Source organism: Hemibagrus wyckioides, unplaced genomic scaffold (assembly GCF_019097595.1).
Source record: "Hemibagrus wyckioides isolate EC202008001 unplaced genomic scaffold, SWU_Hwy_1.0 Contig35, whole genome shotgun sequence".
Classification (NCBI taxonomy): Eukaryota; Metazoa; Chordata; class Actinopteri; order Siluriformes; family Bagridae; genus Hemibagrus; species Hemibagrus wyckioides.
In genome coordinates, this window is record NW_026690797.1 from 41,806 (window position 1) to 65,890 (window position 24,085).

Consider the following 24,085-nt stretch of genomic DNA (forward strand, 5'->3'; position numbering starts at 1 on the left):
TTTATTGATGTGGCATGAAAATAAAGCAAGAAGCTAAGATGCAGCGTGCAACGTGCCTGTTTAAATATTTTGTCAAATTAAGCAGAGTAAGATGTCATTAAGTGTTAGTAATCCCAAGAGGTGGAGAGGCGCGTGTGGGTTGCAGGTGGTGAGACAGAAAGTTTGATATGGATGAAGCGGTTGTTCTCTCCACCCAACAGCAAACTGAGAGCCTTGAATGAGTGACTTTAAAATAAATCAAATAAAAAAGAAAAGAAGCGAGTCATCTACATCGTACACTATAAAGAGCCCTTATTGAAAGTGCTCTCTAAACTACGGCCATACCACCCTGAGAACGCCCGATCTCGTCCGATCTCGGAAGCTAAGCAGGGTCGGGCCTGGTTAGTACTTGGATGGGAGACCGCCTGGGAATACCAGGTGCTGTAAGCTTTTTCACCGTCAAAAGTCTCTACTGCAACTTTTCAAACTCAAAAACACCTTCAACTTGCATTCATTTATTACTACACAGAGATCACACACAGAGACACATGTGACAAAATCAACAAGCAATCAATCACCTCGACACAAATTCATGCTCAAATCACAGAATTATCCCTACCTTATTTATTTTCCACTTCATTCATTCATTCATTCATTCATTCATTCATTCATTCATTCATTCATTCATTCAAACAATCACTCGCATATTCCATTAAAATACAATTATTATTCTATTTTCTTATGAAGAAACTTTTTTTACATAAAGTTATTCATTTCGGAGGGTGTATGTTTCTAGAATGGACGGACTTCACGTAGCAGATATCATAGTCACATTTCTTGATGATACCAATCTCGTGATTATTCTTTTATTCGTGTATTTCGTTATTATTTTTAATTATTTTTCTTACTACTGCTACTTCTTCTACTATGATTCCTGTCCGTAACAGTCGTAGTAGTAGCATTTGCACTTATAACATGGCGTCTTAGATGCTCCAACAAACAATTGGATGTTGCAGGTTTGTTCAGATTGTGTACAGTGTTCTTTAGTTCTAGGTATGTTCTGCAGTTTCCAATTCAAGCACTTGTGTAAAATACGCTTTGTTAGTCTCGTCTAGCAAATGCTGTAAACGCGAGAGAGAGAGAGAGAGAGAGAGCGCACGCACTCACGCGCTCTCTCACTCGCTCAGCGTTGGAAGCTTGACCCCACTCTCCAGATCAGCTGGTGGCGTGTAATGCGTCCAACTCCTGAACAAAGAAGAAGAGAGCAGACATGTGGCTCTTGTAGTTGTTGCGGCATTTAAATTGTTGCTCTGAATTGTTTTTAACGAAGTAATAATTGAAGCAAGAAAAGTATTTGTGGATGAAGTGGTAATAGCCTGTTCAAAGACACCTTACTTTCTCTCGCAGCAATCTTCTGTCTTATGTCAAGTGTTTTATTGATGTGGCATGAAAATAAAGCAAGAAGCTGAGATGCAGCGTGCAACGTGCCTGTTTAAATATTTTGTCAAATTAAGCAGAGTAAGATGTCATTAAGTGTTAGTAATCCCAAGAGGTGGAGACGGGCGTGTGGGTTGCAGGTGGGGAGACAGAAAGTTTGATATGGATGAAGCGGGTGTTCTCTCCTCCCAACAGCAAACTGAGGCCTTGAATGAGTGACTTTAAAATAAATAAAATAAAAAAGAAAAGAAAAAGGCGAGTCATCTACATCGTACACTATAAAGAGCCCTCATTGAAACTGCTTTCTCGCTAACGGCCATACCACCCTGAGAACGCCCGATCTCGGAAGCTAAGGAGGGTCGGGCCTGGTTAGTACTTGGATGGGAGACCGCCTGGGAATACCAGGTGCTGTAAGCTTTTTCACCGTCAAAAGTCTCTACTGCAACTTTTCAAACTCAAAAACACCTTCAACTTGCATTCATTTATTACTACACAGAGATCACACACAGAGACACATCTGACAAAATCAACAAGCAATCAATCACCTCGACACAAATTCATGCTCAAATCACAGAATTATCCCTACCTTATTCATTTTCCACTTCATTCATTCATTCATTCATTCATTCATTCATTCATTCATTCATTCATTCAAACAATCACTCGCATATTCCTTTAAACTACAATTATTATTCTATTTTCTTATAAAGAAACTTTTTTTACAGAAAGTTATTTATTTCGGAGGCTGTTTGTTTCTAGAATGGACGGACTTCACGTAGCAGATATCATAGTCACTTTTTTTTACATAAAGTTATTTATTTCGGAGGGTGTATGTTTCTAGAATGGACGGACTTCACGTAGCAGATATCATAGTCACATTTCTTGATGATACCAATCTCGTGATTATTCTTTTATTCGTGAATTTCGTTATTATTTTTAATTATTTTTCTTACTACTGCTACTACTACTACTATGATTCCTGTCCGTAACAGTCGTAGTAGTAGCATTTACACTATAACATGGCGTCTTAGATGCTCCGACAAACAATTGGATGTTGCAGGTTTGTTCAGATTGTGTAGTGTTCGTTATTTCTAGATATGTTCTGAAGTTTCCAATTCAAGCACTTGTGTAAAATCCTTTGATAGACTCGTCTAGCAAATGCTGTAAACAGAGAGAGAGAGAGAGAGAGAGAGAGAGAGAGAGAGAGAGAGAGAGAGAGCGCACGCACTCACGCGCTCTCTCACTCGCTCAGCGTTGGAAGCCGACCCCACTCTCCAGATCAGCTGGTGGCGGTAATGTCGTCCAACTCCTGAACAAAGAAGAAGAGAGCAGACATGTGGCTCTTGTAGTTGTTGCGGCATTTAAATTGTTGCTCTGAATTGTTTTTAACGAAGTAATAATTGAAGCAAGAAAAGTATTTGTGGATGAAGTGGTAATAGCCTGTTCAAAGACACCTTACTTTCTCTCGCAGCAATCTGCTGTGTTATGTCAAGTGTTTTATTGATGTGGCATGAAAATAAAGCAAGAAGCTAAGATGCAGCGTGCAACGTGCCTGTTTAAATATTTTGTCAAATTAAGCAGAGTAAGATGTCATTAAGTGTTAGTAATCCCAAGAGGTGGAGAGGCGTGTGGGTTGCAGGTGGTGAGACAGAAAGTTTGATATGGATGAAGCGGTTGTTCTCTCCACCCAACAGCAAACTGAGGCCTTGAATGAGTGACTTTAAAATAAATCAAATAAAAAAGAAAAGAAAAGCGAGTCATCTACATCGTACACTATAAAGAGCCCTTATTGAAACTGTTCTCTAAACTTACGGCCATACCACCCTGAGAACGCCCGATCTCGTCCGATCTCGGAAGCTAAGCAGGGTCGGGCCTGGTTAGTACTTGGATGGGAGACCGCCTGGGAATACCAGGTGCTGTAAGCTTTTTCACCGTCAAAAGTCTCTACTGCAACTTTTCAAACTCAAAAACACCTTCAACTTGCATTCATTTATTACTACACAGAGATCACACACAGAGACACATGTGACAAAATCAACAAGCAATCAATCACCTCGACACAAATTCATGCTCAAATCACTGAATTATCCCTACCTTATTTATTTTCCACTTCATTCATTCATTCATTCATTCATTCATTCATTCATTCATTCATTCATTCATTCATTCATTCAAACAGTCACTCGCATATTCCTTTAAACTACAATTATTATTCTATTTTCTAATTTAGAAACTTTTTTTTACATAAAGTTATTTATTTCGGAGGCTGTATGTTTCTAGAATGGACGGACTTCACGTAGCAGATATCATAGTCACATTTCTTGATGATACCAATCTCGTGATTATTCTTTTATTCGTGTATTTCGTTATTATTTTTAATTATTTTTCTTACTACTGCTACTACTACTACTATGATTCCTGTCCGTAACAGTCGTAGTAGTAGCATTTACACTATCACATGGCGTCTTAGATGCTCCAACAAACAATTGGATGTTGCAGGTTTGTTCAGATTGTGTACAGTGTTCTTTATTTCTAGATATGTTCTGAAGTTTCCAATTCAAGCACTTGTGTAAAATCCTTTGATAGACTCGTCTAGCAAATGCTGTAAACTAGAGAGAGAGAGAGAGAGAGAGAGAGAGAGCGCACGCACTCACGCGCTCTCTCACTGGCTTCAGCGTTGAAGCTTGACCCCTCTCTCCAGTTCAGCTGGTGGCGTGTAATCGTCCAACTCCTGAACAAAGAAGAAGAGAGCAGACATGTGGCTCTTGTAGTTGTTGCGGCATTTAAATTGTTGCTCTGAATTGTTTTTAACGAAGTAATAATTGAAGCAAGAAAAGTATATGTGGATGAAGTGGTAATAGCCTGTTCAAAGACACCTTACTTTCTCTCGCAGCAATCTGCTGTATGTCAAGTGTTTTATTGATGTGGCATGAAAATAAAGCAAGAAGCTAAGATGCAGCGTGCAACGTGCCTGTTTAAATATTTTGTCAAATTAAGCAGAGTAAGATGTCATTAAGTGTTAGTAATCCCAAGAGGTGGAGAGGCGTGTGGGTTGCAGGTGGTGAGACAGAAAGTTTGATATGGATGAAGCGGTTGTTCTCTCCACCCAACAGCAAACTGAGGCAGCGAATGAGTGACTTTAAAATAAATCAAATAAAAGAAAGAAAAAAGCGAGTCATCTACATCGTACACTATAAAGAGCCCTTATTGAAAGTGCTCTCTCGCTTACGGCCATACCACCCTGAGAACGCCCGATCTCGTCCGATCTCGGAAGCTAAGCAGGGTCGGGCCTGGTTAGTACTTGGATGGGAGACCGCCTGGGAATACCAGGTGCTGTAAGCTTTTTCACCGTCAAAAGTCTCTACTGCAACTTTTCAAACTCAAAAACACCTTCAACTTGCATTCATTTATTACTACACAGAGATCACACACAGAGACACATGTGACAAAATCAACAAGCAATCAATCACCTCGACACAAATTCATGCTCAAATCACAGAATTATCCCTACCTTATTTATTTTCCACTTCATTCATTCATTCATTCATTCATTCATTCATTCATTCATTCATTCAAACAATCACTCGCATATTCCTTTAAACTACAATTATTATTCTATTTTCTTATTAAGAACCTTTTTTACATAAAGTTATTTATTTTGGAGGGTGTATGTTTCTAGAATGGACGGACTTCACGTAGCAGATATCATAGTCACATTTCTTGATGATACCAATCTCGTGATTATTCTTTTATTCGTGTATTTCGTTATTATTTTTAATTATTTTTCTTACTACTGCTACTACTACTACTATGATTCCTGTCCGTAACAGTCGTAGTAGTAGCATTTACACTTATAACATGGCGTCTTAGATGCTCCAACAAACAATTGGATGTTGCAGGTTTGTTCAGATTGTGTACAGTGTTCTTTATTTCTAGATATGTTCTGAAGTTTCCAATTCAAGCACTTGTGTAAAATCCCCTTTGATAGACTCGTCTAGCAAATGCTGTAAACGCAGAGAGAGAGAGAGAGAGAGAGAGCGCGCACGCACTCACGCGCTCTCTCCCTCGCTCAGCGTTGAAGCTTGACCCCTCTCTCCAGTTCAGCTGGTGGCGGTAATGCGTCCAACTCCTGAACAAAGAAGAAGAGAGCAGACATGTGGCTCTTGTAGTTGTTGCGGCATTTAAATTGTTGCTCTGAATTGTTTTTAACGAAGTAATAATTGAAGCAAGAAAAGTATTTGTGGATGAAGTGGTAATAGCCTGTTCAAAGACACCTTACTTTCTCTCGCAGCAATCTGCTGTCTTATGTCAAGTGTTTTATTGATGTGGCATGAAAATAAAGCAAGAAGCTGAGATGCAGCGTGCAACGTGCCTGTTTAAATATTTTGTCAAATTAAGCAGAGTAAGATGTCATTAAGTGTTAGTAATCCCAAGAGGTGGAGAGGCGCGTGTGGGTTGCAGGTGGTGAGACAGAAAGTTTGATATGGATGAAGCGGTTGTTCTCTCCACCCAACAGCAAACTGAGGCCTTGAATGAGTGACTTTAAAATAAATCAAATAAAAAGAAAAGAAAAGCGAGTCATCTACATCGTACACTATAAAGAGACCTTATTGAAACTGCTTTCTCGCTTACGGCCATACCACCCTGAGAACGCCCGATCTCGTCCGATCTCGGAAGCTAAGCAGGGTCGGGCCTGGTTAGTACTTGGATGGGAGACCGCCTGGGAATACCAGGTGCTGTAAGCTTTTCACCGTCAAAAGTCTCTACTGCAACTTTTCAAACTCAAAAACACCTTCAACTTGCATTCATTTATTACTACACAGAGATCACACACAGAGACACATGTGACAAAATCAACAAGCAATCAATCACCTCGACACAAATTCATGCTCAAATCACAGAATTATCCCTACCTTATTTATTTTCCACTTCATTCATTCATTCATTCATTCATTCATTCATTCATTCATTCATTCATTCATTCATTCAAACAATCACTCGCATATTCCATTAAAATACAATTATTATTCTATTTTCTTATGAAGAAACTTTTTTTTACAGAAAGTTATTTATTTCGGAGGCTGTATGTTTCTAGAATGGACGGACTTCACGTAGCAGATATCATAGTCACATTTCTTGATGATACCAATCTCGTGATTATTCTTTTATTCGTGTATTTCGTTATTATTTTTAATTATTTTTCTTACTACTGCTACTTCTTCTACTATGATTCCTGTCCGTAACAGTCGTAGTAGTAGCATTTGCACTTATAACATGAGCGTCTTAGATGCTCCAACAAACAATTGGATGTTGCAGGTTTGTTCAGATTGTGTACAGTGTTCTTTATTTCTAGATATGTTCTGAAGTTTCCAATTCAAGCACTTGTGTAAAATCCCCTTTGATAGACTCGTCTAGCAAATGCTGTAAACGCAGAGAGAGAGAGAGAGAGAGAGAGAGAGAGAGAGAAGCGCACGCACTCACGCTCTCTCACTGGCTCAGCGTTGGAAGCTTGACCCCTCTCTCCAGTTCAGCTGGTGGCGGTAATGTCGTCCAACTCCTGAACAAAGAAGAAGAGAGCAGACATGTGGCTCTTGTAGTTGTTGCGGCATTTAAATTGTTGCTCTGAATTGTTTTTAACGAAGTAATAATTGAAGCAAGAAAAGTATATGTGGATGAAGTGGTAATAGCCTGTTCAAAGACACCTTACTTTCTCTCGCAGCAATCTTCTGTCTTATGTCAAGTGTTTTATTGATGTGGCATGAAAATAAAGCAAGAAGCTAAGATGCAGCGTGCAACGTGCCTGTTTAAATATTTTGTCAAATTAAGCAGAGTAAGATGTCATTAAGTGTTAGTAATCCCAAGAGGTGGAGAGGCGCGACTGGGTAGCAGGTGGTGAGACAGTAAGCTCGATCTGGATCAAGCGGCTGTTCTCTCCACCCAACATCAAAGTGAGGCCTTGAATGAGTGACTTTAAAATAAATCAAATAAAAAAGAAAAGAAACGGAGTCATCTACATCGTACACTATAAAGAGCCCTTATTGAAACTGTTCTCTCGCTTACGGCCATACCACCCTGAGAACGCCCGATCTCGTCCGATCTCGGAAGCTAAGCAGGGTCGGGCCTGGTTAGTACTTGGATGGGAGACCGCCTGGGAATACCAGGTGCTGTAAGCTTTTCACCGTCAAAAGTCTCTACTGCAACTTTTCAAACTCAAAAACACCTTCAACTTGCATTCATTTATTACTACACAGAGATCACACACAGAGACACATGTGACAAAATCAACAAGCAATCAATCACCTCGACAAAAATTCATGCTCAAATCACAGAATTATCCCTACCTTATTTATTTTGCACTTCATTCATTCATTCATTCATTCATTCATTCATTCATTCATTCATTCATTTATTCATTCAAACAATCACTCGCATATTCCTTTAAACTACAATTATTATTCTATTTTCTTATTAAGAAACTTTTTTTTACATAAAGTTATTTATTTCGGAGGGTGTATGTTTCTAGAATGGACGGACTTCACGTTGCAGATATCATAGTCACATTCCTTGATGATACCAATCTCGTGATTATTCTTTTATTCGTGTATTTCGTTATTATTTTTAATTATTTTTCTTACTACTGCTACTACTACTACTATGATTCCTGTCCGTAACAGTCGTAGTAGTAGCATTTGCACTTATAACATGAGCGTCTTAGATGCTCCAACAAACAATTGGATGTTGCAGGTTTGTTCAGATTGTGTACAGTGTTCTTTATTTCTAGATATGTTCTGAAGTTTCCAATTCAAGCACTTGTGTAAAATCCCCTTTGATAGACTCGTCTAGCAAATGCTGTAAACGCAGAGAGAGAGAGAGAGAGAGAGAGAGAGAGAGAGCGCACGCACTCACGCGCTCTCTCACTGGCTCGCGTTGGAAGCCGGCCCCTCTCTCCAGTTCAGCTGGTGGCGGTAATGCGTCCAACTCCTGAACAAAGAAGAAGAGAGCAGACATGTGGCTCTTGTAGTTGTTGCGGCATTTAAATTGTTGCTCTGAATTGTTTTTAACGAAGTAATATTTGAAGCAAGAAAAGTATTTGTGGATGAAGTGGTAATAGCCTGTTCAAAAACACCTTACTTTCTCTCGCAGCAATCTTCTGTCTTATGTCAAGTGTTTTATTGATGTGGCATGAAAATAAAGCAAGAAGCTGAGATGCAGCGTGCAACGTGCCTGTTTAAATATTTTGTCAAATTAAGCAGAGTAAGATGTCATTAAGTGTTAGTAATCCCAAGAGGTGGAGAGGCGCGTGTGGGTTGCAGGTGGTGAGACAGAAAGTTTGATATGGATGAAGCGGTTGTTCTCTCCACCCAACAGCAAACTGAGACGCGAAAGAGTGACTTTAAAATAAATCAAATAAAAAAAGAAAAGAAACGGAGTCATCTACATCGTACACTATAAAGAGCCCTTATTGAAAGTGCTCTCTCGCTTACGGCCATACCACCCTGAGAACGCCCGATCTCGTCCGATCTCGGAAGCTAAGCAGGGTCGGGCCTGGTTAGTACTTGGATGGGAGACCGCCTGGGAATACCAGGTGCTGTAAGCTTTTTCACCGTCAAAAGTCTCTACTGCAACTTTTCAAACTCAAAAACACCTTCAACTTGCATTCATTTATTACTACACAGAGATCACACACAGAGACACATGTGACAAAATCAACAAGCAATCAATCACCTCGACACAAATTCATGCTCAAATCACTGAATTATCCCTACCTTATTTATTTTCCACTTCATTCATTCATTCATTCATTCATTCATTCAAACAGTCACTCGCATATTCCTTTAAACTACAATTATTATTCTATTTTCTAATTTAGAAACTTTTTTTTTACATAAAGTTATTTATTTCGGAGGCTGTATGTTTCTAGAATGGACGGACTTCACGTAGCAGATATCATAGTCACATTTCTTGATGATACCAATCTCGTGATTATTCTTTTATTCGTGTATTTCGTTATTATTTTTAATTATTTTTCTTACTACTGCTACTACTACTACTATGATTCCTGTCCGTAACAGTCGTAGTAGTAGCATTTGCACTTATAACATGAGCGTCTTAGATGCTCCAACAAACAATTGGATGTTGCAGGTTTGTTCAGATTGTGTACAGTGTTCTTTATTTCTAGATATGTTCTGAAGTTTCCAATTCAAGCACTTGTGTAAAATCCCCTTTGATAGACTCGTCTAGCAAATGCTGTAAACGCAGAGAGAGAGAGAGAGAGAGAGAGAGAGAGAGAGAGAGAGAGAGAGAGAGAGAGAGAGCGCACGCACTCACGCGCTCTCTCACTCGCTCGCGTTGGAAGCCGGCCCCTCTCTCCAGTTCAGCTGGTGGCGGTAATGCGTCCAACTCCTGAACAAAGAAGAAGAGAGCAGACATGTGGCTCTTGTAGTTGTTGCGGCATTTAAATTGTTGCTCTGAATTGTTTTTAACGAAGTAATAATTGAAGCAAGAAAAGTATTTGTGGATGAAGTGGTAATAGCCTGTTCAAAAACACCTTACTTTCTCTCGCAGCAATCTTCTGTCTTATGTCAAGTGTTTTATTGATGTGGCATGAAAATAAAGCAAGAAGCTGAGATGCAGCGTGCAACGTGCCTGTTTAAATATTTTGTCAAATTAAGCAGAGTAAGATGTCATTAAGTGTTAGTAATCCCAAGAGGTGGAGAGGCGCGTGTGGGTTGCAGGTGGTGAGACAGAAAGTTTGATATGGATGAAGCGGTTGTTCTCTCCACCCAACAGCAAACTGAGACGCGAATGAGTGACTTTAAAATAAATAAAAGAAAAAAAGAAAAGAAAAGAAACGGAGTCATCTACATCGTACACTATAAAGAGCCCTTATTGAAACTGCTTTCTCGCTTACGGCCATACCACCCTGAGAACGCCCGATCTCGTCCGATCTCGGAAGCTAAGCAGGGTCGGGCCTGGTTAGTACTTGGATGGGAGACCGCCTGGGAATACCAGGTGCTGTAAGCTTTTTCACCGTCAAAAGTCTCTACTGCAACTTTTCAAACTCAAAAACACCTTCAACTTGCATTCATTTATTACTACACAGAGATCACACACAGAGACACATGTGACAAAATCAACAAGCAATCAATCACCTCGACACAAATTCATGCTCAAATCACTGAATTATCCCTACCTTATTTATTTTCCACTTCATTCATTCATTCATTCATTCATTCATTCATTCATTCAAACAGTCACTCGCATATTCCTTTAAACTACAATTATTATTCTATTTTCTAATTTAGAAACTTTTTTTTACATAAAGTTATTTATTTCGGAGGCTGTATGTTTCTAGAATGGACGGACTTCACGTAGCAGATATCATAGTCACATTTCTTGATGATACCAATCTCGTGATTATTCTTTTATTCGTGTATTTCGTTATTATTTTTAATTATTTTTCTTACTACTGCTACTACTACTACTATGATTCCTGTCCGTAACAGTCGTAGTAGTAGCATTTGCACTTATCACATGAGCGTCTTAGATGCTCCAACAAACAATTGGATGTTGCAGGTTTGTTCAGATTGTGTACAGTGTTCTTTATTTCTAGATATGTTCTGAAGTTTCCAATTCAAGCACTTGTGTAAAATCCCCTTTGATAGACTCGTCTAGCAAATGCCGTAAACGCAGAGAGAGAGAGAGAGAGAGAGAGAGAGAGCGCACGCACTCACGCGCTCTCTCACTGGCTCGCGTTGGAAGCCGGCCCCTCTCTCCAGTTCAGCTGGTGGCGGTAATGCGTCCAACTCCTGAACAAAGAAGAAGAGAGCAGACATGTGGCTCTTGTAGTTGTTGCGGCATTTAAATTGTTGCTCTGAATTGTTTTTAACGAAGTAATAATTGAAGCAAGAAAAGTATATGTGGATGAAGTGGTAATAGCCTGTTCAAAGACACCTTACTTTCTCTCGCAGCAATCTGCTGTATGTCAAGTGTTTTATTGATGTGGCATGAAAATAAAGCAAGAAGCTAAGATGCAGCGTGCAACGTGCCTGTTTAAATATTTTGTCAAATTAAGCAGAGTAAGATGTCATTAAGTGTTAGTAATCCCAAGAGGTGGAGAGGCGCGTGTGGGTTGCAGGTGGTGAGACAGAAAGTTTGATATGGATGAAGCGGTTGTTCTCTCCACCCAACAGCAAACTGAGACGCGAATGAGTGACTTTAAAATAAATCAAATAAAAAAAGAAAAGAAACGGAGTCATCTACATCGTACACTATAAAGAGCCCTTATTGAAAGTGCTCTCTCGCTTACGGCCATACCACCCTGAGAACGCCCGATCTCGTCCGATCTCGGAAGCTAAGCAGGGTCGGGCCTGGTTAGTACTTGGATGGGAGACCGCCTGGGAATACCAGGTGCTGTAAGCTTTTTCACCGTCAAAAGTCTCTACTGCAACTTTTCAAACTCAAAAACACCTTCAACTTGCATTCATTTATTACTACACAGAGATCACACACAGAGACACATGTGACAAAATCAACAAGCAATCAATCACCTCGACACAAATTCATGCTCAAATCACAGAATTATCCCTACCTTATTTATTTTCCACTTCATTCATTCATTCATTCATTCATTCATTCATTCAAACAATCACTCGCATATTCCATTAAAATACAATTATTATTCTATTTTCTTATGAAGAAACTTTTTTTTACATAAAGTTATTCATTTCGGAGGGTGTATGTTTCTAGAATGGACGGACTTCACGTAGCAGATATCATAGTCACATTTCTTGATGATACCAATCTCGTGATTATTCTTTTATTCGTGTATTTCGTTATTATTTTTAATTATTTTTCTTACTACTGCTACTTCTTCTACTATGATTCCTGTCCGTAACAGTCGTAGTAGTAGCATTTGCACTTATAACATGAGCGTCTTAGATGCTCCAACAAACAATTGGATGTTGCAGGTTTGTTCAGATTGTGTACAGTGTTCTTTATTTCTAGATATGTTCTGAAGTTTCCAATTCAAGCACTTGTGTAAAATCCCCTTTGATAGACTCGTCTAGCAAATGCTGTAAACGCAGAGAGAGAGAGAGAGAGAGAGAGAGAGAGAGAGAGCGCGCACGCACTCACGCGCTCTCTCACTCGCTCGCGTTGGAAGCCGGCCCCACTCTCCAGATCAGCTGGTGGCGGTAATGCGTCCAACTCCTGAACAAAGAAGAAGAGAGCAGACATGTGGCTCTTGTAGTTGTTGCGGCATTTAAATTGTTGCTCTGAATTGTTTTTAACGAAGTAATAATTGAAGCAAGAGAAGTATTTGTGGATGAAGTGGTAATAGCCTGTTCAAAGACACCTTACTTTCTCTCGCAGCAATCTTCTGTCTTATGTCAAGTGTTTTTTTGATGTGGCATGAAAATAAAGCAAGAAGCTGAGATGCAGCGTGCAACGTGCCTGTTTAAATATTTTGTCAAATTAAGCAGAGTAAGATGTCATTAAGTGTTAGTAATCCCAAGAGGTGGAGAGGCGCGTGTGGGTTGCAGGTGGTGAGACAGAAAGTTTGATATGGATGAAGCGGTTGTTCTCTCCACCCAACAGCAAACTGAGACGCGAATGAGTGACTTTAAAATAAATCAAATAAAAAAAGAAAAGAAAAGGAACGGAGTCATCTACATCGTACACTATAAAGAGCCCTCATTGAAACTGCTTTCTCGCTAACGGCCATACCACCCTGAGAACGCCCGATCTCGGAAGCTAAGGAGGGTCGGGCCTGGTTAGTACTTGGATGGGAGACCGCCTGGGAATACCCGGTGCTGTAAGCTTTTTCACCGTCAAAAGTCTCTACTGCAACTTTTCAAACTCAAAAACACCTTCAACTTGCATTCATTTATTACTACACAGAGATCACACACAGAGACACATCTGACAAAATCAACAAGCAATCAATCACCTCGACACAAATTCATGCTCAAATCACAGAATTATCCCTACCTTATTCATTTTCCACTTCATTCATTCATTCATTCATTCATTCATTCATTCATTCATTCATTCATTCAAACAATCACTCGCATATTCCTTTAAACTACAATTATTATTCTATTTTCTTATTAAGAACCTTTTTTTTATAAAGTTATTTATTTCGGAGGGTGTATGTTTCTAGAATGGACGGACTTCACGTAGCAGATATCATAGTCACATTCCTTGATGATACCAATCTCGTGATTATTCTTTTATTCGTGTATTTCGTTATTATTTTTAATTATTTTTCTTACTACTGCTACTACTACTACTATGATTCCTGTCCGTAACAGTCGTAGTAGTAGCATTTGCACTTATCACATGAGCGTCTTAGATGCTCCAACAAACAATTGGATGTTGCAGGTTTGTTCAGATTGTGTACAGTGTTCTTTATTTCTAGATATGTTCTGAAGTTTCCAATTCAAGCACTTGTGTAAAATCCCCTTTGATAGACTCGTCTAGCAAATGCCGTAAACGCAGAGAGAGAGAGAGAGAGAGAGAGAGAGAGAGAGAGAGAGAGAGCGCACGCACTCACGCGCTCTCTCACTGGCTCGCGTTGGAAGCCGGCCCCTCTCTCCAGTTCAGCTGGTGGCGGTAATGCGTCCAACTCCTGAACAAAGAAGAAGAGAGCAGACATGTGGCTCTTGTAGTTGTTGCGGCATTTAAATTGTTGCTCTGAATTGTTTTTAACGAAGTAATAATTGAAGCAAGAAAAGTATATGTGGATGAAGTGGTAATAGCCTGTTCAAAGACACCTTACTTTCTCTCGCAGCAATCTGCTGTATGTCAAGTGTTTTATTGATGTGGCATGAAAATAAAGCAAGAAGCTAAGATGCAGCGTGCAACGTGCCTGTTTAAATATTTTGTCAAATTAAGCAGAGTAAGATGTCATTAAGTGTTAGTAATCCCAAGAGGTGGAGAGGCGCGTGTGGGTTGCAGGTGGTGAGACAGAAAGTTTGATATGGATGAAGCGGTTGTTCTCTCCACCCAACAGCAAACTGAGACGCGAATGAGTGACTTTAAAATAAATCAAATAAAAAAAGAAAAGAAACGGAGTCATCTACATCGTACACTATAAAGAGCCCTTATTGAAAGTGCTCTCTCGCTTACGGCCATACCACCCTGAGAACGCCCGATCTCGTCCGATCTCGGAAGCTAAGCAGGGTCGGGCCTGGTTAGTACTTGGATGGGAGACCGCCTGGGAATACCAGGTGCTGTAAGCTTTTTCACCGTCAAAAGTCTCTACTGCAACTTTTCAAACTCAAAAACACCTTCAACTTGCATTCATTTATTACTACACAGAGATCACACACAGAGACACATGTGACAAAATCAACAAGCAATCAATCACCTCGACACAAATTCATGCTCAAATCACAGAATTATCCCTACCTTATTTATTTTCCACTTCATTCATTCATTCATTCATTCATTCATTCATTCATTCATTCATTCAAACAGTCACTCGCATATTCCTTTAAACTACAATTATTATTCTATTTTCTAATTTTGAAACTTTTTTTTACATAAAGTTATTCATTTCGGAGGGTGTATGTTTCTAGAATGGACGGACTTCACGTAGCAGATATCATAGTCACATTTCTTGATGATACCAATCTCGTGATTATTCTTTTATTCGTGTATTTCGTTATTATTTTTAATTATTTTTCTTACTACTGCTACTTCTTCTACTATGATTCCTGTCCGTAACAGTCGTAGTAGTAGCATTTGCACTTATAACATGAGCGTCTTAGATGCTCCAACAAACAATTGGATGTTGCAGGTTTGTTCAGATTGTGTACAGTGTTCTTTATTTCTAGATATGTTCTGAAGTTTCCAATTCAAGCACTTGTGTAAAATCCCCTTTGATAGACTCGTCTAGCAAATGCTGTAAACGCAGAGAGAGAGAGAGAGAGAGAGAGAGAGCGCACGCACTCACGCGCTCTCTCACTCGCTCGCGTTGGAAGCCGGCCCCACTCTCCAGATCAGCTGGTGGCGGTAATGCGTCCAACTCCTGAACAAAGAAGAAGAGAGCAGACATGTGGCTCTTGTAGTTGTTGCGGCATTTAAATTGTTGCTCTGAATTGTTTTTAACGAAGTAATAATTGAAGCAAGAGAAGTATTTGTGGATGAAGTGGTAATAGCCTGTTCAAAGACACCTTACTTTCTCTCGCAGCAATCTTCTGTCTTATGTCAAGTGTTTTTTTGATGTGGCATGAAAATAAAGCAAGAAGCTGAGATGCAGCGTGCAACGTGCCTGTTTAAATATTTTGTCAAATTAAGCAGAGTAAGATGTCATTAAGTGTTAGTAATCCCAAGAGGTGGAGAGGCGCGTGTGGGTTGCAGGTGGTGAGACAGAAAGTTTGATATGGATGAAGCGGTTGTTCTCTCCACCCAACAGCAAACTGAGACGCGAATGAGTGACTTTAAAATAAATAAAAGAAAAAAAGAAAAGAAAAGAAACGGAGTCATCTACATCGTACACTATAAAGAGACCTTATTGAAACTGCTTTCTCGCTTACGGCCATACCACCCTGAGAACGTCCGATCTCGGAAGCTAAGCAGGGTCGGGCCTGGTTAGTACTTGGATGGGAGACCGCCTGGGAATACCAGGTGCTGTAAGCTTTTTCACCGTCAAAAGTCTCTACTGCAACTTTTCAAACTCAAAAACACCTTCAACTTGCATTCATTTATTACTACACAGAGATCACACACAGAGACACATGTGACAAAATCAACAAGCAATCAATCACCTCGACACAAATTCATGCTCAAATCACAGAATTATCCCTACCTTATTCATTTTCCACTTCATTCATTCATTCATTCATTCATTCATTCATTCATTCATTCATTCAAACAATCACTCGCATATTCCTTTAAACTACAATTATTATTCTATTTTCTTATAAAGAAACTTTTTTTTACATAAAGTTATTTATTTCGGAGGGTGTATGTTTCTAGAATGGACGGACTTCACGTAGCAGATATCATAGTCACATTTCTTGATGATACCAATCTCGTGATTATTCTTTTATTCGTGTATTTCGTTATTATTTTTAATTATTTTTCTTACTACTGCTACTACTACTACTATGATTCCTGTCCGTAACAGTCGTAGTAGTAGCATTTGCACTTATAACATGAGCGTCTTAGATGCTCCAACAAACAATTGGATGTTGCAGGTTTGTTCAGATTGTGTACAGTGTTCTTTATTTCTAGATATGTTCTGAAGTTTCCAATTCAAGCACTTGTGTAAAATCCCCTTTGATAGACTCGTCTAGCAAATGCTGTAAACGCAGAGAGAGAGAGAGAGAGAGAGAGAGAGAGCGCACGCACTCACGCGCTCTCTCACTCGCTCGCGTTGGAAGCCGGCCCCTCTCTCCAGTTCAGCTGGTGGCGGTAATGCGTCCAACTCCTGAACAAAGAAGAAGAGAGCAGACATGTGGCTCTTGTAGTTGTTGCGGCATTTAAATTGTTGCTCTGAATTGTTTTTAACGAAGTAATAATTGAAGCAAGAAAAGTATTTGTGGATGAAGTGGTAATAGCCTGTTCAAAGACACCTTACTTTCTCTCGCAGCAATCTTCTGTCTTATGTCAAGTGTTTTATTGATGTGGCATGAAAATAAAGCAAGAAGCTGAGATGCAGCGTGCAACGTGCCTGTTTAAATATTTTGTCAAATTAAGCAGAGTAAGATGTCATTAAGTGTTAGTAATCCCAAGAGGTGGAGAGGCGCGTGTGGGTTGCAGGTGGTGAGACAGAAAGTTTGATATGGATGAAGCGGTTGTTCTCTCCACCCAACAGCAAACTGAGACGCGAATGAGTGACTTTAAAATAAATCAAATAAAAAAAGAAAAGAAACGGAGTCATCTACATCGTACACTATAAAGAGACCTTATTGAAACTGCTTTCTCGCTTACGGCCATACCACCCTGAGAACGCCCGATCTCGTCCGATCTCGGAAGCTAAGCAGGGTCGGGCCTGGTTAGTACTTGGATGGGAGACCGCCTGGGAATACCAGGTGCTGTAAGCTTTTTCACCGTCAAAAGTCTCTACTGCAACTTTTCAAACTCAAAAACACCTTCAACTTGCATTCATTTATTACTACACAGAGATCACACACAGAGACACATGTGACAAAATCAACAAGCAATCAATCACCTCGACACAAATTCATGCTCAAATCACAGAATTATCCCTACCTTATTTATTTTCCACTTCATTCATTCATTCATTCATTCATTCATTCATTCATTCATTCATTCATTCATTCAAACAATCACTCGCATATTCCTTTAAACTACAATTATTATTCTATTTTCTTATTAAGAAACTTTTTTTTACATAAAGTTATTTATTTCGGAGGGTGTATGTTTCTAGAATGGACGGACTTCACGTAGCAGATATCATAGTCACATTTCTTGATGATACCAATCTCGTGATTATTCTTTTATTCGTGTATTTCGTTATTATTTTTAATTATTTTTCTTACTACTGCTACTACTACTACTATGATTCCTGTCCGTAACAGTCGTAGTAGTAGCATTTGCACTTATAACATGAGCGTCTTAGATGCTCCAACAAACAATTGGATGTTGCAGGTTTGTTCAGATTGTGTACAGTGTTCTTTATTTCTAGATATGTTCTGAAGTTTCCAATTCAAGCACTTGTGTAAAATCCCCTTTGATAGACTCGTCTAGCAAATGCTGTAAACGCAGAGAGAGAGAGAGAGAGAGAGAGAGAGAGAGAGAGAGAGAGAGAGAGAGAGCGCACGCACTCACGCGCTCTCTCACTCGCTCGCGTTGGAAGCCGGCCCCTCACTCCAGTTCAGCTGGTGGCGGTAATGCGTCCAACTCCTGAACAAAGAAGAAGAGAGCAGACATGTGGCTCTTGTAGTTGTTGCGGCATTTAAATTGTTGCTCTGAATTGTTTTTAACGAAGTAATAATTGAAGCAAGAAAAGTATTTGTGGATGAAGTGGTAATAGCCTGTTCAAAGACACCTTACTTTCTCTCGCAGCAATCTTCTGTCTTATGTCAAGTGTTTTATTGATGTGGCATGAAAATAAAGCAAGAAGCTGAGATGCAGCGTGCAACGTGCCTGTTTAAATATTTTGTCAAATTAAGCAGAGTAAGATGTCATTAAGTGTTAGTAATCCCAAGAGGTGGAGAGGCGCGTGTGGGTTGCAGGTGGTGAGACAGAAAGTTTGATATGGATGAAGCGGTTGTTCTCTCCACCCAACAGCAAACTGAGACGCGAATGAGTGACTTTAAAATAAATCAAATAAAAAAGAAAAGAAAAGAAACGGAGTCATCTACATCGTACACTATAAAGAGACCTTATTGAAACTGCTTTCTCGCTTACGGCCATACCACCCTGAGAACGCCCGATCTCGTCCGATCTCGGAAGCTAAGCAGGGTCGGGCCTGGTTAGTACTTGGATGGGAGACCGCCTGGGAATACCAGGTGCTGTAAGCTTTTTCACCGTCAAAAGTCTCTACTGCAACTTTTCAAACTCAAAAACACCTTCAACTTGCATTCATTTATTACTACACAGAGATCACACACAGAGACACATGTGACAAAATCAACAAGCAATCAATCACCTCGACACAAATTCATGCTCAAATCACTGAATTATCCCTACCTTATTTATTTTCCACTTCATTCATTCATTCATTCATTCATTCATTCATTCATTCATTCAAACAATCACTCGCATATTCCTTTAAACTACAATTATTATTCTATTTTCTAATTTAGAAACTTTTTTTTACATAAAGTTATTTATTTCGGAGGCTGTATGTTTCTAGAATGGACGGACTTCACGTAGCAGATATCATAGTCACATTTCTTGATGATACCAATCTCGTGATTATTCTTTTATTCGTGTATTTCGTTATTATTTTTAATTATTTTTCTTACTACTGCTACTACTACTACTATGATTCCTGTCCGTAACAGTCGTAGTAGTAGCATTTGCACTTATCACATGAGCGTCTTAGATGCTCCAACAAACAATTGGATGTTGCAGGTTTGTTCAGATTGTGTACAGTGTTCTTTATTTCTAGATATGTTCTGAAGTTTCCAATTCAAGCACTTGTGTAAAATCCCCTTTGATAGACTCGTCTAGCAAATGCCGTAAACGCAGAGAGAGAGAGAGAGAGAGAGAGAGAGAGAGAGAGAGAGCGCACGCACTCACGCGCTCTCTCACTCGCTCGCGTTGGAAGCCGGCCCCTCTCTCCAGTTCAGCTGGTGGCGGTAATGCGTCCAACTCCTGAACAAAGAAGAAGAGAGCAGACATGTGGCTCTTGTAGTTGTTGCGGCATTTAAATTGTTGCTCTGAATTGTTTTTAACGAAGTAATAATTGAAGCAAGAAAAGTATTTGTGGATGAAGTGGTAATAGCCTGTTCAAAAACACCTTACTTTCTCTCGCAGCAATCTTCTGTCTTATGTCAAGTGTTTTATTGATGTGGCATGAAAATAAAGCAAGAAGCTGAGATGCAGCGTGCAACGTGCCTGTTTAAATATTTTGTCAAATTAAGCAGAGTAAGATGTCATTAAGTGTTAGTAATCCCAAGAGGTGGAGAGGCGCGTGTGGGTTGCAGGTGGTGAGACAGAAAGTTTGATATGGATGAAGCGGTTGTTCTCTCCACCCAACAGCAAACTGAGACGCGAATGAGTGACTTTAAAATAAATCAAATAAAAAAAGAAAAGAAACGGAGTCATCTACATCGTACACTATAAAGAGCCCTTATTGAAAGTGCTCTCTCGCTTACGGCCATACCACCCTGAGAACGCCCGATCTCGTCCGATCTCGGAAGCTAAGCAGGGTCGGGCCTGGTTAGTACTTGGATGGGAGACCGCCTGGGAATACCAGGTGCTGTAAGCTTTTTCACCGTCAAAAGTCTCTACTGCAACTTTTCAAACTCAAAAACACCTTCAACTTGCATTCATTTATTACTACACAGAGATCACACACAGAGACACATGTGACAAAATCAACAAGCAATCAATCACCTCGACACAAATTCATGCTCAAATCACAGAATTATCCCTACCTTATTTATTTTGCACTTCATTCATTCATTCATTCATTCATTCATTCATTCATTTATTCATTCAAACAATCACTCGCATATTCCTTTAAACTACAATTATTATTCTATTTTCTTATTAAGAAACTTTTTTTTACATAAAGTTATTTATTTCGGAGGGTGTATGTTTCTAGAATGGACGGACTTCACGTAGCAGATATCATAGTCACATTCCTTGATGATACCAATCTCGTGATTATTCTTTTATTCGTGTATTTCGTTATTATTTTTAATTATTTTTCTTACTACTGCTACTACTACTACTATGATTCCTGTCCGTAACAGTCGTAGTAGTAGCATTTGCACTTATAACATGAGCGTCTTAGATGCTCCAACAAACAATTGGATGTTGCAGGTTTCTTCAGATTGTGTACAGTGTTCTTTATTTCTAGATATGTTCTGAAGTTTCCAATTCAAGCACTTGTGTAAAATCCCCTTTGATAGACTCGTCTAGCAAATGCTGTAAACGCAGAGAGAGAGAGAGAGAGAGAGAGCGCACGCACTCACGCGCTCTCTCACTCGCTCGCGTTGGAAGCCGGCCCCTCTCTCCAGTTCAGCTGGTGGCGGTAATGCGTCCAACTCCTGAACAAAGAAGAAGAGAGCAGACATGTGGCTCTTGTAGTTGTTGCGGCATTTAAATTGTTGCTCTGAATTGTTTTTAACGAAGTAATAATTGAAGCAAGAAAAGTATTTGTGGATGAAGTGGTAATAGCCTGTTCAAAAACACCTTACTTTCTCTCGCAGCAATCTTCTGTCTTATGTCAAGTGTTTTATTGATGTGGCATGAAAATAAAGCAAGAAGCTGAGATGCAGCGTGCAACGTGCCTGTTTAAATATTTTGTCAAATTAAGCAGAGTAAGATGTCATTAAGTGTTAGTAATCCCAAGAGGTGGAGAGGCGCGTGTGGGTTGCAGGTGGTGAGACAGAAAGTTTGATATGGATGAAGCGGTTGTTCTCTCCACCCAACAGCAAACTGAGACGCGAATGAGTGACTTTAAAATAAATAAAAGAAAAAAAGAAAAGAAAAGAAACGGAGTCATCTACATCGTACACTATAAAGAGACCTTATTGAAACTGCTTTCGCTTACGGCCATACCACCCTGAGAACGCCCGATCTCGTCCGATCTCGGAAGCTAAGCAGGGTCGGGCCTGGTTAGTACTTGGATGGGAGACCGCCTGGGAATACCAGGTGCTGTAAGCTTTTTCACCGTCAAAAGTCTCTACTGCAACTTTTCAAACTCAAAAACACCTTCAACTTGCATTCATTTATTACTACACAGAGATCACACACAGAGACACATGTGACAAAATCAACAAGCAATCAATCACCTCGACACAAATTCATGCTCAAATCACTGAATTATCCCTACCTTATTTATTTTGCACTTCATTCATTCATTCATTCATTCATTCATTCATTCATTCATTCATTCATTCATTCAAACAGTCACTCGCATATTCCTTTAAACTACAATTATTATTCTATTTTCTAATTTAGAAACTTTTTTTTACATAAAGTTATTTATTTCGGAGGCTGTATGTTTCTAGAATGGACGGACTTCACGTAGCAGATATCATAGTCACATTTCTTGATGATACCAATCTCGTGATTATTCTTTTATTCGTGTATTTCGTTATTATTTTTAATTATTTTTCTTACTACTGCTACTACTACTACTATGATTCCTGTCCGTAACAGTCGTAGTAGTAGCATTTGCACTTATCACATGAGCGTCTTAGATGCTCCAACAAACAATTGGATGTTGCAGGTTTGTTCAGATTGTGTACAGTGTTCTTTATTTCTAGATATGTTCTGAAGTTTCCAATTCAAGCACTTGTGTAAAATCCCCTTTGATAGACTCGTCTAGCAAATGCCGTAAACGCAGAGAGAGAGAGAGAGAGAGAGAGAGAGAGCGCACGCACTCACGCGCTCTCTCACTCGCTCGCGTTGGAAGCCGGCCCCTCTCTCCAGTTCAGCTGGTGGCGGTAATGCGTCCAACTCCTGAACAAAGAAGAAGAGAGCAGACATGTGGCTCTTGTAGTTGTTGCGGCATTTAAATTGTTGCTCTGAATTGTTTTTAACGAAGTAATAATTGAAGCAAGAAAAGTATATGTGGATGAAGTGGTAATAGCCTGTTCAAAGACACCTTACTTTCTCTCGCAGCAATCTGCTGTATGTCAAGTGTTTTATTGATGTGGCATGAAAATAAAGCAAGAAGCTAAGATGCAGCGTGCAACGTGCCTGTTTAAATATTTTGTCAAATTAAGCAGAGTAAGATGTCATTAAGTGTTAGTAATCCCAAGAGGTGGAGAGGCGCGTGTGGGTTGCAGGTGGTGAGACAGAAAGTTTGATATGGATGAAGCGGTTGTTCTCTCCACCCAACAGCAAACTGAGACGCGAATGAGTGACTTTAAAATAAATCAAATAAAAAAAGAAAAGAAACGGAGTCATCTACATCGTACACTATAAAGAGCCCTTATTGAAAGTGCTCTCTCGCTTACGGCCATACCACCCTGAGAACGCCCGATCTCGTCCGATCTCGGAAGCTAAGCAGGGTCGGGCCTGGTTAGTACTTGGATGGGAGACCGCCTGGGAATACCAGGTGCTGTAAGCTTTTTCACCGTCAAAAGTCTCTACTGCAACTTTTCAAACTCAAAAACACCTTCAACTTGCATTCATTTATTACTACACAGAGATCACACACAGAGACACATGTGACAAAATCAACAAGCAATCAATCACCTCGACACAAATTCATGCTCAAATCACAGAATTATCCCTACCTTATTTATTTTCCACTTCATTCATTCATTCATTCATTCATTCATTCATTCATTCATTCATTCATTTATTCATTCAAACAATCACTCGCATATTCCTTTAAACTACAATTATTATTCTATTTTCTTATTAAGAAACTTTTTTTTACATAAAGTTATTTATTTCGGAGGGTGTATGTTTCTAGAATGGACGGACTTCACGTAGCAGATATCATAGTCACATTTCTTGATGATACCAATCTCGTGATTATTCTTTTATTCGTGTATTTCGTTATTATTTTTAATTATTTTTCTTACTACTGCTACTACTACTACTATGATTCCTGTCCGTAACAGTCGTAGTAGTAGCATTTGCACTTATCACATGAGCGTCTTAGATGCTCCAACAAACAATTGGATGTTGCAGGTTTGTTCAGATTGTGTACAGTGTTCTTTATTTCTAGATATGTTCTGAAGTTTCCAATTCAAGCACTTGTGTAAAATCCCCTTTGATAGACTCGTCTAGCAAATGCCGTAAACGCAGAGAGAGAGAGAGAGAGAGAGAGAGAGCGCACGCACTCACGCGCTCTCTCACTGGCTCGCGTTGGAAGCCGGCCCCTCTCTCCAGTTCAGCTGGTGGCGGTAATGCGTCCAACTCCTGAACAAAGAAGAAGAGAGCAGACATGTGGCTCTTGTAGTTGTTGCGGCATTTAAATTGTTGCTCTGAATTGTTTTTAACGAAGTAATAATTGAAGCAAGAAAAGTATATGTGGATGAAGTGGTAATAGCCT

The 24,085-nt window shown here is 39.6% G+C and overlaps 14 non-coding genes and 3 pseudogenes across 14 annotated transcripts; all 17 read left to right on the forward strand.

Moving 5' to 3' along the window:
* The first annotated feature begins 310 nt into the window (after positions 1 to 310).
* Positions 311 to 429, forward strand: LOC131350386 (5S ribosomal RNA). Its single transcript, XR_009204200.1, has one exon. It is a non-coding gene; the product is annotated as a 5S ribosomal RNA (ribosomal RNA).
* A 1,295-nt stretch (positions 430 to 1,724) lies between these two features.
* LOC131350423 (5S ribosomal RNA) lies at positions 1,725 to 1,833 on the forward strand (annotated as a pseudogene).
* Positions 1,834 to 3,222: 1,389 nt separating this feature from the next.
* Positions 3,223 to 3,341, forward strand: LOC131350371 (5S ribosomal RNA). The gene has a single exon (XR_009204186.1). It is a non-coding gene; the product is annotated as a 5S ribosomal RNA (ribosomal RNA).
* Positions 3,342 to 4,639: 1,298 nt separating this feature from the next.
* On the forward strand, positions 4,640 to 4,758 carry LOC131350438 (5S ribosomal RNA). The gene has a single exon (XR_009204229.1). It is a non-coding gene; the product is annotated as a 5S ribosomal RNA (ribosomal RNA).
* A 1,284-nt stretch (positions 4,759 to 6,042) lies between these two features.
* Positions 6,043 to 6,161, forward strand: LOC131350445 (5S ribosomal RNA). Its single transcript, XR_009204230.1, has one exon. It is a non-coding gene; the product is annotated as a 5S ribosomal RNA (ribosomal RNA).
* Positions 6,162 to 7,470: 1,309 nt separating this feature from the next.
* On the forward strand, positions 7,471 to 7,589 carry LOC131350447 (5S ribosomal RNA). The gene has a single exon (XR_009204231.1). It is a non-coding gene; the product is annotated as a 5S ribosomal RNA (ribosomal RNA).
* A 1,305-nt stretch (positions 7,590 to 8,894) lies between these two features.
* Positions 8,895 to 9,013, forward strand: LOC131350449 (5S ribosomal RNA). Its single transcript, XR_009204233.1, has one exon. It is a non-coding gene; the product is annotated as a 5S ribosomal RNA (ribosomal RNA).
* A 1,308-nt stretch (positions 9,014 to 10,321) lies between these two features.
* LOC131350450 (5S ribosomal RNA) lies at positions 10,322 to 10,440 on the forward strand. The gene has a single exon (XR_009204234.1). It is a non-coding gene; the product is annotated as a 5S ribosomal RNA (ribosomal RNA).
* Positions 10,441 to 11,719: 1,279 nt separating this feature from the next.
* On the forward strand, positions 11,720 to 11,838 carry LOC131350451 (5S ribosomal RNA). Its single transcript, XR_009204235.1, has one exon. It is a non-coding gene; the product is annotated as a 5S ribosomal RNA (ribosomal RNA).
* Positions 11,839 to 13,129: 1,291 nt separating this feature from the next.
* On the forward strand, positions 13,130 to 13,238 carry LOC131350429 (5S ribosomal RNA; annotated as a pseudogene).
* Positions 13,239 to 14,541: 1,303 nt separating this feature from the next.
* On the forward strand, positions 14,542 to 14,660 carry LOC131350452 (5S ribosomal RNA). Its single transcript, XR_009204236.1, has one exon. It is a non-coding gene; the product is annotated as a 5S ribosomal RNA (ribosomal RNA).
* Positions 14,661 to 15,953: 1,293 nt separating this feature from the next.
* Positions 15,954 to 16,062, forward strand: LOC131350418 (5S ribosomal RNA; annotated as a pseudogene).
* A 1,290-nt stretch (positions 16,063 to 17,352) lies between these two features.
* LOC131350453 (5S ribosomal RNA) lies at positions 17,353 to 17,471 on the forward strand. The gene has a single exon (XR_009204237.1). It is a non-coding gene; the product is annotated as a 5S ribosomal RNA (ribosomal RNA).
* Positions 17,472 to 18,795: 1,324 nt separating this feature from the next.
* LOC131350454 (5S ribosomal RNA) lies at positions 18,796 to 18,914 on the forward strand. Its single transcript, XR_009204238.1, has one exon. It is a non-coding gene; the product is annotated as a 5S ribosomal RNA (ribosomal RNA).
* Positions 18,915 to 20,210: 1,296 nt separating this feature from the next.
* LOC131350455 (5S ribosomal RNA) lies at positions 20,211 to 20,329 on the forward strand. Its single transcript, XR_009204239.1, has one exon. It is a non-coding gene; the product is annotated as a 5S ribosomal RNA (ribosomal RNA).
* Positions 20,330 to 21,616: 1,287 nt separating this feature from the next.
* On the forward strand, positions 21,617 to 21,735 carry LOC131350456 (5S ribosomal RNA). The gene has a single exon (XR_009204240.1). It is a non-coding gene; the product is annotated as a 5S ribosomal RNA (ribosomal RNA).
* Positions 21,736 to 23,030: 1,295 nt separating this feature from the next.
* LOC131350457 (5S ribosomal RNA) lies at positions 23,031 to 23,149 on the forward strand. Its single transcript, XR_009204241.1, has one exon. It is a non-coding gene; the product is annotated as a 5S ribosomal RNA (ribosomal RNA).
* The last annotated feature ends 936 nt before the right edge of the window (positions 23,150 to 24,085 follow it).